This window comes from Thunnus albacares, chromosome 8, assembly GCF_914725855.1.
Source record: "Thunnus albacares chromosome 8, fThuAlb1.1, whole genome shotgun sequence".
Lineage (NCBI taxonomy): Eukaryota > Metazoa > Chordata > Actinopteri > Scombriformes > Scombridae > Thunnus > Thunnus albacares.
In genome coordinates, this window is record NC_058113.1 from 4,156,631 (window position 1) to 4,169,778 (window position 13,148).

Consider the following 13,148-nt stretch of genomic DNA (forward strand, 5'->3'; position numbering starts at 1 on the left):
ATTATAGAATCAAATGAGAAACTTAAACTGTGTAGTTTTTCACCACTAGTAGTGCTATGCAGCAATGTTGTAAGAGTGTTCCCGTTCATGTAGATCAACACTATAAACACCCTTGCCGACTGTTTCACGCTAATTCACTGATCAACAGTCTATGGTGGTAACATGCCAAGAAACACAACAATGTACCAACAAATCCTGGTTAGAAGAAATGTAAAGAATGGAGGTTTCAAAATATTCCACAAGTTGGCTTTGCAAATCTTTTAGAAGCAGGGGCATTCATTCCATTTGCTAGACCTCAGTGTGTTTTGGCGAAACACTAAATGCAAATATAAGTGTTTGTTTACAGATGTGACTTATTTCAATTGGCTGGGGGTTATTAGCCGCAGTGTGCACCAACAACCACCAGGCAGCCTCTCTACTGTAGGGACAGATATGCTCGGCCTGCATACCCAGTATGCTTTGCGGTTGTCGGAATCATTAATAATTGATGATAAATGATCTGAAGTCTATAGTTTTTGAACATTTAGAATCATCATCATTGTTATTACAGACTCAGTAGCATTTCCTTGATACGATTGGTCTGAAATAGACAAGGTCTTCTTCATTAATCTTAATATTTCTTCGGGCGAACTCTTTGGTGTTCTTTGTCTTTGTGTTTTTAAGCGTAGGATTTTCAGTTGTACTAAAATGAGGTTTTTAAACGTGGAAAAATGAATGTGGGGTATCAAATTCACTCAGTCAAAGTTGTAAAAAAAAAGTATGTGCTGATAAAACTATTAAATTCCTATCAAACTTTGATTTAAAGTGTCATTACTGAGTGTTAATGGCTGCATGCATTATTCAGCAGAACTGATTGTTTCTGCTGAGTAATGCATCCCCTATTATTTCATCTTAGGTCAATATTAAATGTATGAAATTCACACTGTCAAGCCAAAAAGGCCCAAAATATGTGCTGGTTAAACCATTTGATTTATAGATCTCCAGAAATGAAGTTACAGTGTGGATGCGTTATTTGGCAGACTGGTGAATTTTACGCTATTTCCAGAAGATAAACTGAGACAGTCTGAACTTTGCTGCTTAGGTTTTCAAGAATGAAGACATTGTTTCAGTGTAGACACACGTGGGGTCGTTATTCTGTCTGGTTCGTGGAGCCATGCATTGTCTGGTAAAAGAGCAACGAGGAAGACAAAGTCAGGTGACAATTCCTGTCGTACATAAAAACATTTAGGCATGATGGGAAACGCCTGGCTTTTGCCTGATCAAAGAGCTGATTGGCTCAGGTGTTGGTATAGAAACTCTTATATGTATATTGTAAAGATTTAGATTTTATTAATCTGATCCTGAACTAAGAATTTAGACAAGTTGATGACAACTTTTATCAGTCAAAGAGACAGAAAACATTCAGTGACCAAATGTTACACATAGCCTACAATATGAACATTACATAATTATTTAATTCTTGTCAGCATTATGAACTGTAATAACAAAACTTTAGGTAACAAATGTGACATGAGTGTGACATCTGCAATCAACTCAAACATTAAATTGAAATTGAAATTAGCAGGAGAAATATATACTATTTAATCCCATCTCTCCCCTTTTCCATGAGTGGGTTAGGGGTTAGGTTGAATAGTTGAATAAAAATTTTGCACATCCCCCATGTGCCATGTGTGGCCATGTGTTACTGGCCACATCTTTTGTTTTGTTAATTGCCCTCCTGCTGCTGCTGTCTGCTTCAAATACTGTAAACATTAGTGCAGGAGAGGGAGGAAGCTAAAAGCGTACAAAGATGTCTCCCAAAAACTCAAGACAAGATAAATTACAGAAAAAAATTTCATTTCATTTTATTTGAATTTATTTATTTCGAGAATGAGATGTGAATGAGTTTGACAAGTCAGCTGAATATGGTCGGCATATTGATCAGCAAATAGTGGTCCAGTATTTAACCTGGAAAGCCTCAGTGAGATGTACAATCTGTTTCAGCAGTGTCCTTGCCCAGAGTGACGATGATAATTACTATTAACTAATGATCATTATAAACTATTATTAGGTTCTCTACTTTTCATACATACATCTTCTTAACACAACTAATCAAGGCAGACAATACATAGATTCAAGACATTTATTGGGCTTATAATCCCATACATTTGATCAAATCATACATAACACAGCCAATATGATTGGCTTATGCACATGGTGATGATGTTGAGGAATACACAAAGTAAATACAGATGTGGCAAACAAGAAGTCTGGCTGGTTGTAGTCGTGTCAGAGCTGAGGCTGCAGTCTGACCAGAGGAGGGATGTATGGAGGTCTGAGGTGAAGGAGGACAACCAGAAGAGTCTGGACAGAGGGCCGGCCGGAGGAACAGTATGACTGAATGTCATATAATGAACATAAACTGTCTGTTTATGAACCAACAGTAGCAAAAGTTTCATTCCTCTCCATGCTGCACTGATGTGCTGAAGAACTGAAGATGAGACTAGTCTGGAAAGATTCCAGATCAGTTTATGACAGCTCAGACAACAAGATGCAGAATTCCCACACAAGTTATTTATGTAACTCACACTTCAAATATTACTGAGTTACCTTGTTTCTTTACTGAGTTACATCATTCTCAACTGTGTCTACTGTTTATCAGACAAAGCCTGGCGTGGCTTTGTTTATTTGAATCACTATCCCACCACTATGGTTTCTACATAAATGGCTGTTTCAGCAAAACTACAGCAAAATCTGACAGCTTTGTGTTCCTGCCTGGTTATTAGACAATGATAATGTTTATTACCTGACAAAACAGACTGTTTTATTAGTGCTGTCAATATTAACATGTTAGTTTTTGTGAATAATTTCACTTTAAAAAGTTGCGCAACAGACTTTGGAGAAAACAAAAGCAATGTACACAGTTTATGTGTCGCAGTTGTGTTATTTACATGTGATCTACCGTTTCTAATGATGTTCAACTGTATGCTTAATCTGCAGGTGGAGGTAAATGTTTAACTTTTAACCAGCACCAGGACAAGGTGTTTCTGATAACAAGAATACATGCACTCAAAAGCTGCCTCGCATAAATGAACGCCTGCCAGGCCACATTATCTGTGACAGTAGCCGCATCGCGTGCATGTTTACAGGCAGGTGATATGCAGACTCTGCATGCACAGTGGTCAATTTGTTATGTGCTCTGGTGAAGGGGTGCTTGATCAGTTTATCAATCATAACAGGCAGTGCTCATTTTCAGGGTGTGGTAGGCGACTAGTGGGGCCTGCTTTGGTTATTTGATTCCGAAAGTGGAGTCCATTTCTGGAGGGGTAGCAGAGGGCTGAACCGAATGTGGTAGAAGTAGGAGGGGAGGTTTGTTTTGTTAGATGACTTGTAAACTACCCAAATGATGAAAATTATGACTGTCAATTGTATATCCGTACATGAGTAACACACTGCATGTGTTTGGTGAAATTTCCTGCATGTTTTCATATTGCAATATATATCGCAGAAAAAAAGATATTGCAATGTCAGTTATTCCAATATTGTGCAGCCCTGTAAGAAATTATTGCCTTCTAAACTGATGTCCAATTTTAACGGCCTTGATGGTTTTGAAATTTAACTGGCACTTTAACACATAGGCCTTGGTTTTGTTATTATTTCTGTTAGTGCATATAAGAAATATGCTTTTCAAGCTGACAGTCAATGGCCTTGATGGTTTTATTGGAAATCTGTAGTTGACAGGAGAGAATCTGTGTTCGAAGTTAAAAAGATGCTATTAAACAATAGTATTTGAATCTCATTCATGAGTAATGATTATGTAATGTAATGGTAATTCCAACAAGTTTAACACATAAGATCTGTTAAGTTGTAGTAGTGATATGTCATTATGCTTTTCATCTACCTTCCTGGAGCCACAAGCACATGTAGGTGATTGCAACAAACACACATTATTATCACACACAAAATGACTTTAGCCTTGAGACAATTTTCTGATGACAAGCTCCTAATTATAGAAGCGAATGAAACAGCAGATGAGCATTGCTCATAGCCCACATACTTCAGAGCCTCAAGAGAGAGTGAATGTATCCACAGTTGGGATGGACCTGCTGAAAGGCTGCTTGTGTTTGCCATGAAAAACTGTAGCACTGCCATATGCTGCCAGTGTCCATCACCAACATGGAGCATGAGCAGCGGTCAGCAGCCAGAAACCTTATCTGAGATTCATTCACAAACAAAGTGACTGCCCTGACAGAACTCCATGGGGGGTTGGATGTGTATGTATGGGACCTTATCCTTGTGAGAACCTGTTTCAAATTCAGACCAGAACAGTCTGTGTAGTGAGCGCATGTTTCTGGCCCCTTGATGAGTTAGGGACTTCTGCAACAGTAGTGAGATCCCAGGTCCTTTCCAGTGACGTAGTCAGCCAATTGGGCTCAATCACAGTACAAAGTGACATTTTTGTATTCAGTCCCAATAAATGGGCAGTAGAACTTCTAAACGCTTAAAAGAAATGGAGAAACCAAGTACTCAATTAGTTCCGGGGAACTGTTAAGGATACTTACTTACTTTCACATTCATTCACATTTGATCATATCGTATTTAGACGTTAATTGCCAAGATCTGGAAATATGGCAACTTTGCTGAAAAGGAGTCAGGCTCAGGTGTGGACCAAAGCAATTCCACCAAGACCCTTTAGAGGAGGTGGTCTTGGTCTGGTCACAAACAAGTTCTGTAGCAGTTTGTTTGTGGTGGCAATGTAATGCAACCTTGATCTGACCCAACTACAAGGTGTAATCCGCATGTTTGAGACTAATGGCTCTTTAGCCAGGTGCTCTTTGCATGCTGGGATGCGGACGAGTGAAATCAACAGTTGCTAGCAGCTAGCCGGAGAATGAATCAAGGTCTGACCTCGACTAACAAAGTACGTTGCCTTCATTCTCATTCCCTCCCCAGACACATCTGACCAGTGAGAAGTGGTAACTTTCTTTCGTGGCTTTTTGTGATGTATTTTGGTTCAATCAAATTTTTTGTGTGTGTGAGAAACCCTTGGTTCAGTTAAACGTAACAAGTTTAATAACTTATCCACCTTCACAGTGTTCCCAGATCTTAACAATTTACGTTGACGGGTACAGTGTCATCATAGCAGATACAGATTGTGACGGTTTGACTTGGATGAAGTTCTTTTCACAAGATGATAGATGAAGTGAAATGAAGTAAAACCCAGAATTATCATTGGGGGTGCTCTTGAAGATGAACACACTGATCAGAGGATAGACAATTTGTCAGTAGAACAAGGAGAAAAGTTGAGTTAAAAGCTTTTATTTGGGGACACATGTTAATAGTTAAAAATGCCATCCAGGTCTTCATCAGGATGGAGATAATAAAGTAAACATCATAACGTCATGTATCGCAGTGACCATAGATGCAATGCAACACCATCCATCCATCGTACCCTGCTTATCTGGGTCTAGGTCACGGTGGCAGCTGGTTAGACCTTCACCCTGGCCACTTCCTCCAGTTCCCTCTTGAAGAGTTCAAGGCGTTCCAAGGCCAGGTGGGATATATAATCCCACAGCGTGTTGAGGGTCTGCCCCAGGGTCTCTTTCTCTTCCCAGTTGGGTGTGCCTGGAAAACCTCCATCGGAAGGTATCTGGAAGACATTTTAATCAGATGCCTGAACCACCTCAACTGGTGCCATTCAATACAAAGGAGCAATGGTTCTACTCTGAGATGTCTGAGTAATCCACAATAATCCTCAGTCTCATTTTTGAGTCAATACCCAAAGCGCATGACCATACATGGACATGGACATCTGGTCTGTATGAATATAAGTATTAGTTTTGGCCAAATAAACTACTCAGAATCACACGTTTCATTTGAGTCAGAACAAACAACATACAACAAATTTGCTTAAAGGATGATGACAAGCACAGATAGAAAACATCATGGATAGGTTACAATTTTTCTTGTAACGTGTTTTGGTATAAAGGCCTCAGCGGAGTTCCTGCGACAAACAGAACGCCATCTCTAGTCTATGCGGGAGTTGCTATTGCTCACAGACACTGTAAAGAGCACTTTGGACGAATCAAGCAGGTATACCAAGCAATCAAGAAGTCCACTCTTGAAGTCAACAACAGCAAGAAAAACTGTACATGATGTCGTCTGTCTGGTTACTGGTGTACTTTTTTTAAGGAGGTGAAGGAGGAAGTCATTGACTTGAGGGTACCACAGACCAATAAGCCGTCATCAACAAGGAGCTACGTGCAGGCATCCGCAGCCACAGACTGCAATGTTTCAGATTTGGAGAGGCAGCGTCTGTTCCGCGAGTCAGCCGATATTACGTAATTTCCGAGATAATATTGGAGATCGCAAGGACCACCACAAGAACCATGAAGTGGACGTGTGGCTTGTTTCTATGGAAACACTTCAAAACTATAGTAATGAGCAGGCAGCTGCAGTGGAATCAAACTTGTGTATGAAACTACAGCTTCTTCATTGCAGGACTACTGTATTGGATTACACTAAATTGAATTATAGTTTAGTATTTTTTCTGTCACTGAGCGTAGCTATAGCTAGCTAAGGTGCACTGATGTGTGTGTTTATTTTCCTGGGGAGTCGGTGTTGCTGTGCTGTGAAGTAACAGCTGCTGGGATAATGATGTGTGAGGAGTGAAGCAATGTGACAATGGAGCTGGAGGAATGTTGCAGGCATCCGGAGCAGACTGTTTGCCTCTCCCTAGTGTGCAGTTCCACCCTGCGCCTCACCACAGCACCGGGATGAGTGGGCCAGTCAGTGGGTGTGTGTGTGTGTGTGTGTGTGTGCCTGTGAATGTGTGTAACTAGGGTATGGATTTTTTGAGGTTGCAGATGGTCTTTTGAAGTTCGTTAGATGAATTAAGGCTACTGATGTGTGTGTCTCTGTGTTTTTCAATCCCAACCTGGGAACACATTGGAATAAACGGCAGTAGCAGCAGTAGTAATGTGTGTTTGTTGGTGTGCACAGGTAATGACCTGACTGGTTTCATGTAAGCTACAATAATGCAGAGCTCATTACAGTCCACTTTGTGTTAGGAAATGAGCTGGGACGATGGCAGGTGGTGAACATACACACACACACACACACACACACATAAACATGAAAGAATCTTGGCTAGAAAAGAAGCACACATTACTCTACAGACAATTTTTTACCACTAAGCCAACCTTGATATCAGGCTTGATAATTAAGCATGTGTGCTTAATTGAACAAATATTAGGAATGGAAGTATTCAAAGTCTCAATGGCGACATTAATATCTAAGAAATAAAACTGCTGTGACTTTCTATGCAAACCCAGCTGATTCTCTGCCTGGCTCACTTCAGTTTGACCCTTTCCTTAGAAAATGTGGGTGCTCTTTTCAACTGAGAAGCCAAGCAGAGTGGTATTTACCTGCTCCAGTTCTTCATCCATATTAGATGTGAGTGAATGCAGCAGAGACACTCCAAAGGAAGCTTTGCAGTGCAGCCAAGTCTCTCAACTTTATCTCTATACCATTACACTACTCTCTTTTTACTGTGGGAAGGCTAAAGCCGCCCTTACCTATAAATCCTGTGTGTGTTTACGTGTACTTGATGTATCCTGGTTTGTAAGCTTTCTACCATAACCAGATTTCTTAACGTTAGAACCGTTCTTTGTTTGTTCGTCTGTTTGAATGAAATATCCATGTCCCTCAGTCTTTGACTCTTGATAAAATAATATTATATAGCACCCCTTATTGTTGAAAAAAGCAAAGTTGAATCCAGATTAAAAACACAGGCATTTATATCTATAATCGCCAGCAGGTAAAATTTAGCAGTATATGAATTTATTTCCATGCGGTTCATGTTTAAACATTCTAAGTTGCTGAGTAACAGCATTCGTTGGAGTGTGCAATCTGACAATTAAGTCAAGTCATAACTAATGATAAAAAGAACAGAAAATAACCTGCATGAACGGAACCAAAAGAGAAATATATATTTTCATTATGATGTTATAATTAAAAAAAGCTGTAATGGTTACCTCAAGTTTCTTGGTGATGTTCTTTTATTCACACATTGTTGAAATGCCTGAATTAATAATTGATTAGCTGAAATTGTGTGCTTGACTTTGTCATGTCCATTTTGTTGCAGTATTAAATCACCTATAAGTATGGTGGTTGTTTATTGTTACTATTATGGCTCATCATTGTCTATTTGGGGTATTTAGGCTACTGTGGTAATTTAAATAACTCATTATGTGATGAATGTTGTTTTATGATGATATCACACCACCCAAATATGCAAATATTTTCTTCTAAAACCCATTTTCAGTGTAATTTTAGACTGACTTATACTGACAGCCATGCAAAGCAATTAGTGTTCTTAAAGATACTTCTTTTATAAAACAAGAGGACCAAAACACAGCTGATAATTAAACAAACTAATTTTGTGACTTAATACATTCCCTTGTGAAAACAATGCCTTAATACAATGACTGCATTTCCAATACTACATTGTTCAGTATTAGAAATGCGCTAGCCAGATGTGTGGGTAAATTTTACCTGTTGGCAGTTTTAGGTATATAGTGACCCCTGCTGGTTCTAGTGTTAAAGGGGACATATTATGCACACTTACACGTCTATATTTCTAATATTGGAACATCTTTGGATGATTTACAGTTAAAAAGAACTCTGTCTGAAACAGTCTGTTTTAGCCTCTGTCTCTTTAAGGCCCCCCTCCCTAGGAGACCATACTGTTCAGATTTATGGGCATGTCGATCAGATTGTAGTATATTGACAATGTTTCATACTTCTTTATTGAAAGTAGTTCAACTACTCTATAGGATTCATTTATCACTTATAAATCAACAATATGCAAGCCTCAGTCCAAAAATATGTTAGGGTGTTCGGGAAGAAATATGAACAACTGTGTGTAAACAGAGGTTCTACAGGAACCAAGTTACCGCCATGCATGCACATAAACATTTAATGCATAGACATGAGATTGATCGAGTTTCTCGTCTCACTCTCTGAAAGAAAGCAGAACGCTAGAAGTCCTGCTACGCAAATAAATAAATGAAAAACACTAACTGAGCTGGTATTCTAGCCTGATAAAGTCACACTAATTTTCCCTCAACGTCTAACAACAACAAGTACTGCAATTTGCCACTTTTGTGTTGTGGAGCCATACCCATCAGTCAAAATGTGTTTAGGATGTTTTTGATATCCTCTGTGGACTTATTTATAGAATATTAGCTGCTTGCAGGATAGTGTGAATCTCCCAGTGTGCATCTGCTGCATGTTAGAGAGGAGGAGAAGCAGGCGGAAGCTAAAAACTGACTTTGAAATCCAAATGAACTTCAAAAGAACAGAGGGCTGGTTCCCCTGGGGACTGAGGCTATTTTAGTCCTTCTCTCTCCTTGTTCATTCTGTCCTCCAGATTCCAGCCCACCTCTTCCACTATATATTTTGTGACCCCTGGTGTTGTGTGTGTGAGATAGTGATGTATAATTCACTGGTGACCTTCATCTAGGTATACCTGGACAGGATGGCAGGTCAACTGGTGAACCACAACAGATAAAGGTGTGTGTGTGTGTGTGTGTGAAGCCATAGCGTAGGTCAGGGCTTTGAAGTGGTACCCTCCTCTGCAGTGGGACCCGTGGGGTTTTAAGGGGGGAAGGTCAGGGCTCGGTATCCTCCACACCACCATCACATTGCTGCTAACTTACCTGCAGAACACTGTACAAGGTGACCTAAACGTCAAAGCACATGGAAACCAACAACTAAACCAATATCTTCCTATATCTCCATTTGCCCAGGAACCTAAAACTAAAACATTTCTCTACATACACCATGATGAGCAAAAAACAGGAATAAGGAGTTTTCAAATAAATAGAAGGCAGTGAGCTGTTACACATTGTCACTTATAAATCAAAATACTGGATTTTTATCCAGTACAGTAAGTGGCGCCCAATCTGAGACATTTCGGTCACCTCCAAAGTATGTGTGGGTGGAAAACTGGACTCCTACATTTTGTTTTTGTGGAGCGAGATGGAGGAACAGCTGATTAAGGTCCTGCTGATTACACAAGTTCACTGTTTGGACTAAAGTAGCTGTGTTTGGTTTACTCTGCTTATTTGGTTTAGTTGTGATTCTGTAGCCAAAGCTACAGTTAGAGTTAGAATAGCTGTTACTTTTTTCTGTTGAATGTACTCCAGTTACCCTGGTGAACATCACATTTCATTATATATAAACAGTGTTTCCCCTATAATTGTACAGGCCTGGTGGGCCACCGGGCCAATGAGAACCCCAACGGGCCAAAAAAGTCTTTTTTTGAATGCCAAAAATAACGCCAAATATCCTTTGGGAAATCAATAATCAATAGCGTTTGGGAGCCTCTGTGAGACATTATTCCGAAATGTGAGTCAACCTCTGTGTGGTTGCCTGGGAAACTCTTGATGTGATGTGAGTGCCACTGCTATCAGAGTCCCTTTTTAAATTACTGTAGAGCGAGTGTGTATGGGATACAGGTTCGCTAACGTGAGCATGGCACCACCTAAAAAGAGGAAGATCTCTAACGTGGATGACAAACAAACAAATATATCAACGTTTTTCTCCAAAACTCTGAAGTCAAGCAAAAATACAGAAATGGGAGAAGGGATAGGGGCAGCTTATTGAGTCATCTTCTCTTTGTGACCACTTTGTTTCAAGTCTTGAATATACCAAGCAAACAAAAATTTGAATGCAAATATAAATTGCAGGCCACTGGCTGTGCCATCCCGTGTGCCTTGTACCTTTAGGGTTTTTTCAGTGTGTACCACCAGGCCTGAAAAAAATGTGTGTCTATTTACAAATGTTTGTCATGGCTTCATTCAAACATGACAGGACCAGAAAAAGCCTCAATGCTCATGTATCTGGTGTACAAGAGGGGGAGGTGGTCCTGCCAAACAGTGATGAGTTTAAGAGTAATGATGTTCAGGAAGAAGAGTGTTCTCTTCTCTTCTCTCTCAAGCTGCATCACTGATGGATTTTAAATCTTAATTTGCCGTTGAAGCCTTAATTAACGACCATCATGAGCATGAGGCATGCCTGCCCCCTCTTCTCATAGTGAATTCACGAATACATTTTCATATCAGTTTCATCATGTATCAGATTGAGAAACCTCTTGCATATTTTATGATGTCCAACAGAACACAGGCATAGAATGACAAAACGTTAGAGTGTAACTTAATTCCTATTTGCTCACATTTTTTGTTTTATTTTGTTTGAGTCTTTTGCCCCCAAACCTTGAGGGGACAAAAAACATTTTTATAAGAATATTTTTACATGAGAAGAATCTCCTCAACAGCTAAACTCTCACTCCAGTGTGATTTTGAGGAATGACATGGTGTCTAATAATTGCTGCTCCAAACCTAATAACAATATAATATAGATCTATTGTGGCATCACAGAATGTGACTGATAGAAAGAAGACAAATAGACAATAAAAATTTATCAAAAATCTATCTATCCTGAAAGAGAGCGCAGACGTGAAGGAGCAATAAAAACAGCTATAAATGTTTTCAATAAGATTTAGCCTGAGCAGGTACACTAAGTTTGAAGTCCTTTTCAGGTTGAGGCTGATAGGGCAGATAGTAATAACTGTGAGCTGTACAGGACTGTAACTGCATATTATTCCTAAATGAGCCAAGATGCACTGGAGACAGAAAATGAGAAAAGAAGAAGAAAAGAAAAATTGGGAAAGTATTTTAACAATTCATTCGTGATTCAATTCCACACACGAAATATACTAACACAGGTGATTGGTGGTATTATTACCGTTTCTACAGTATTTAGAGCATACCATATTATTAATATACACTAAAGCTGGCCCCACAACAGCTGACCAATCATTTTACTGTCCAATGAGATCACCTGAACAATCAATAAAAATATTCTGATTGACAGGGTGTTGCTGACTGGTAAAAAAAAAAAAAAAAGTATCAAGCTGCTCTGAAGCTCCCTGTCTCCTCCGAGATGCACTGAATTGATTGGAACATCCTGGATGATGATGGTGGAACTTGATTAGTTTAGAGGATGGAAGAGTGAGGACAGGGGAAGCAGAATAAAAGCATCCAAAGTTTATGCCGCTAGCAACTAGCTACTGTTTGGGTTGAGAGGAGGGTCATAAAGCCAGGTCAAATGATGCATGTATTCAGATCCAGCACCAGCGCAGGTTTACCTTGTGTCACTTTGTTGGTCTGAATAGGTTATTATTCTTGGGGGATAGTTTTACAGGCATGCTGGGAAATGTAGGAAGCTGAGTTGTGTGCAGACAGTTTTGTGTTACTTCCTCCAGACGTGCTTTGTTGTTTTTTACTTTGTACTACATCTCTCCATGTTTCAAACAGGACAGCCTCCTACTACTGTGCTTTCTTTTATAAAGAGTAGATGTTGTCTGTACTCACAACCCCACACTGCTGCCTCTACTGCACACACTCACACACTCACACACACATACACACACTCACACATACACACACACAGAGGACGCCTGCAGTGGAAATGATAGCCTCTCAGTGTGAACGGGCTGATGGGAGTCTATTCTACGTCAGATCAGTGTGTGAAAATTACAGTACTCGGCTGTGATGAATGCCAGCTGAAACTCCTTTCTCCTGTGGGTGTTCCAACACAAGGAAATGTTAAATACCCCCTCCCTCCTTCCTTTCATTTATTCTCCCCTCTGCCCCTCTTCCTCCCGCACACAGGGGACCAGCAGCAGGGTAGGAAGTCCTTTTTTACCAAGCTAAATGCTTTAATTAAGCCCTCAGACCACTTGGGAAGAGACAAAGAGGTAAAGCCATCAGCCTCATTAAAGCTCACTGCATCTACACTCCGCTCTACCATTAGCTACCATGGGAGGACGATCACCAGATATTTAATATCCTGGGTTTGTGTTACTGCATAGATAAATGCTAGAACAGGGTTCGGAATAACATTGAGAATCCCATTAAATGATTTTCAGAACCCTGGAAAAGGTTTAAAAATTCACTTGCACTTTTTTTTTGTTTTTCTCTTAAATCCTCATGATCATTTCAAATTAAAAGGTAGAGAAGGTACAAAACAGATGAGTAGTTAGCTGTAGTTTCACCAAAGATTAACCAGTTGGATGTAAAATGGCCTACGATGTCTGATTT

At 39.8% G+C, this 13,148-nt stretch overlaps 1 protein-coding gene and 1 long non-coding RNA gene across 5 annotated transcripts in view; one reads left to right on the top strand and one right to left on the bottom strand.

The window, feature by feature from the left end:
- Positions 1 to 13,148, top strand: part of cdk14 (cyclin-dependent kinase 14) — a 199,997-nt gene that overhangs the window by 101,114 nt on the left and 85,735 nt on the right. The window lies entirely within an intron of this gene.
- On the bottom strand, positions 5,283 to 7,797 carry LOC122987175. Its single transcript, XR_006404468.1, has 2 exons — positions 7,407 to 7,797; positions 5,283 to 5,629 (listed from the first exon to the last, which is right to left on the bottom strand). It is a non-coding gene; the product is annotated as an uncharacterized LOC122987175 (long non-coding RNA).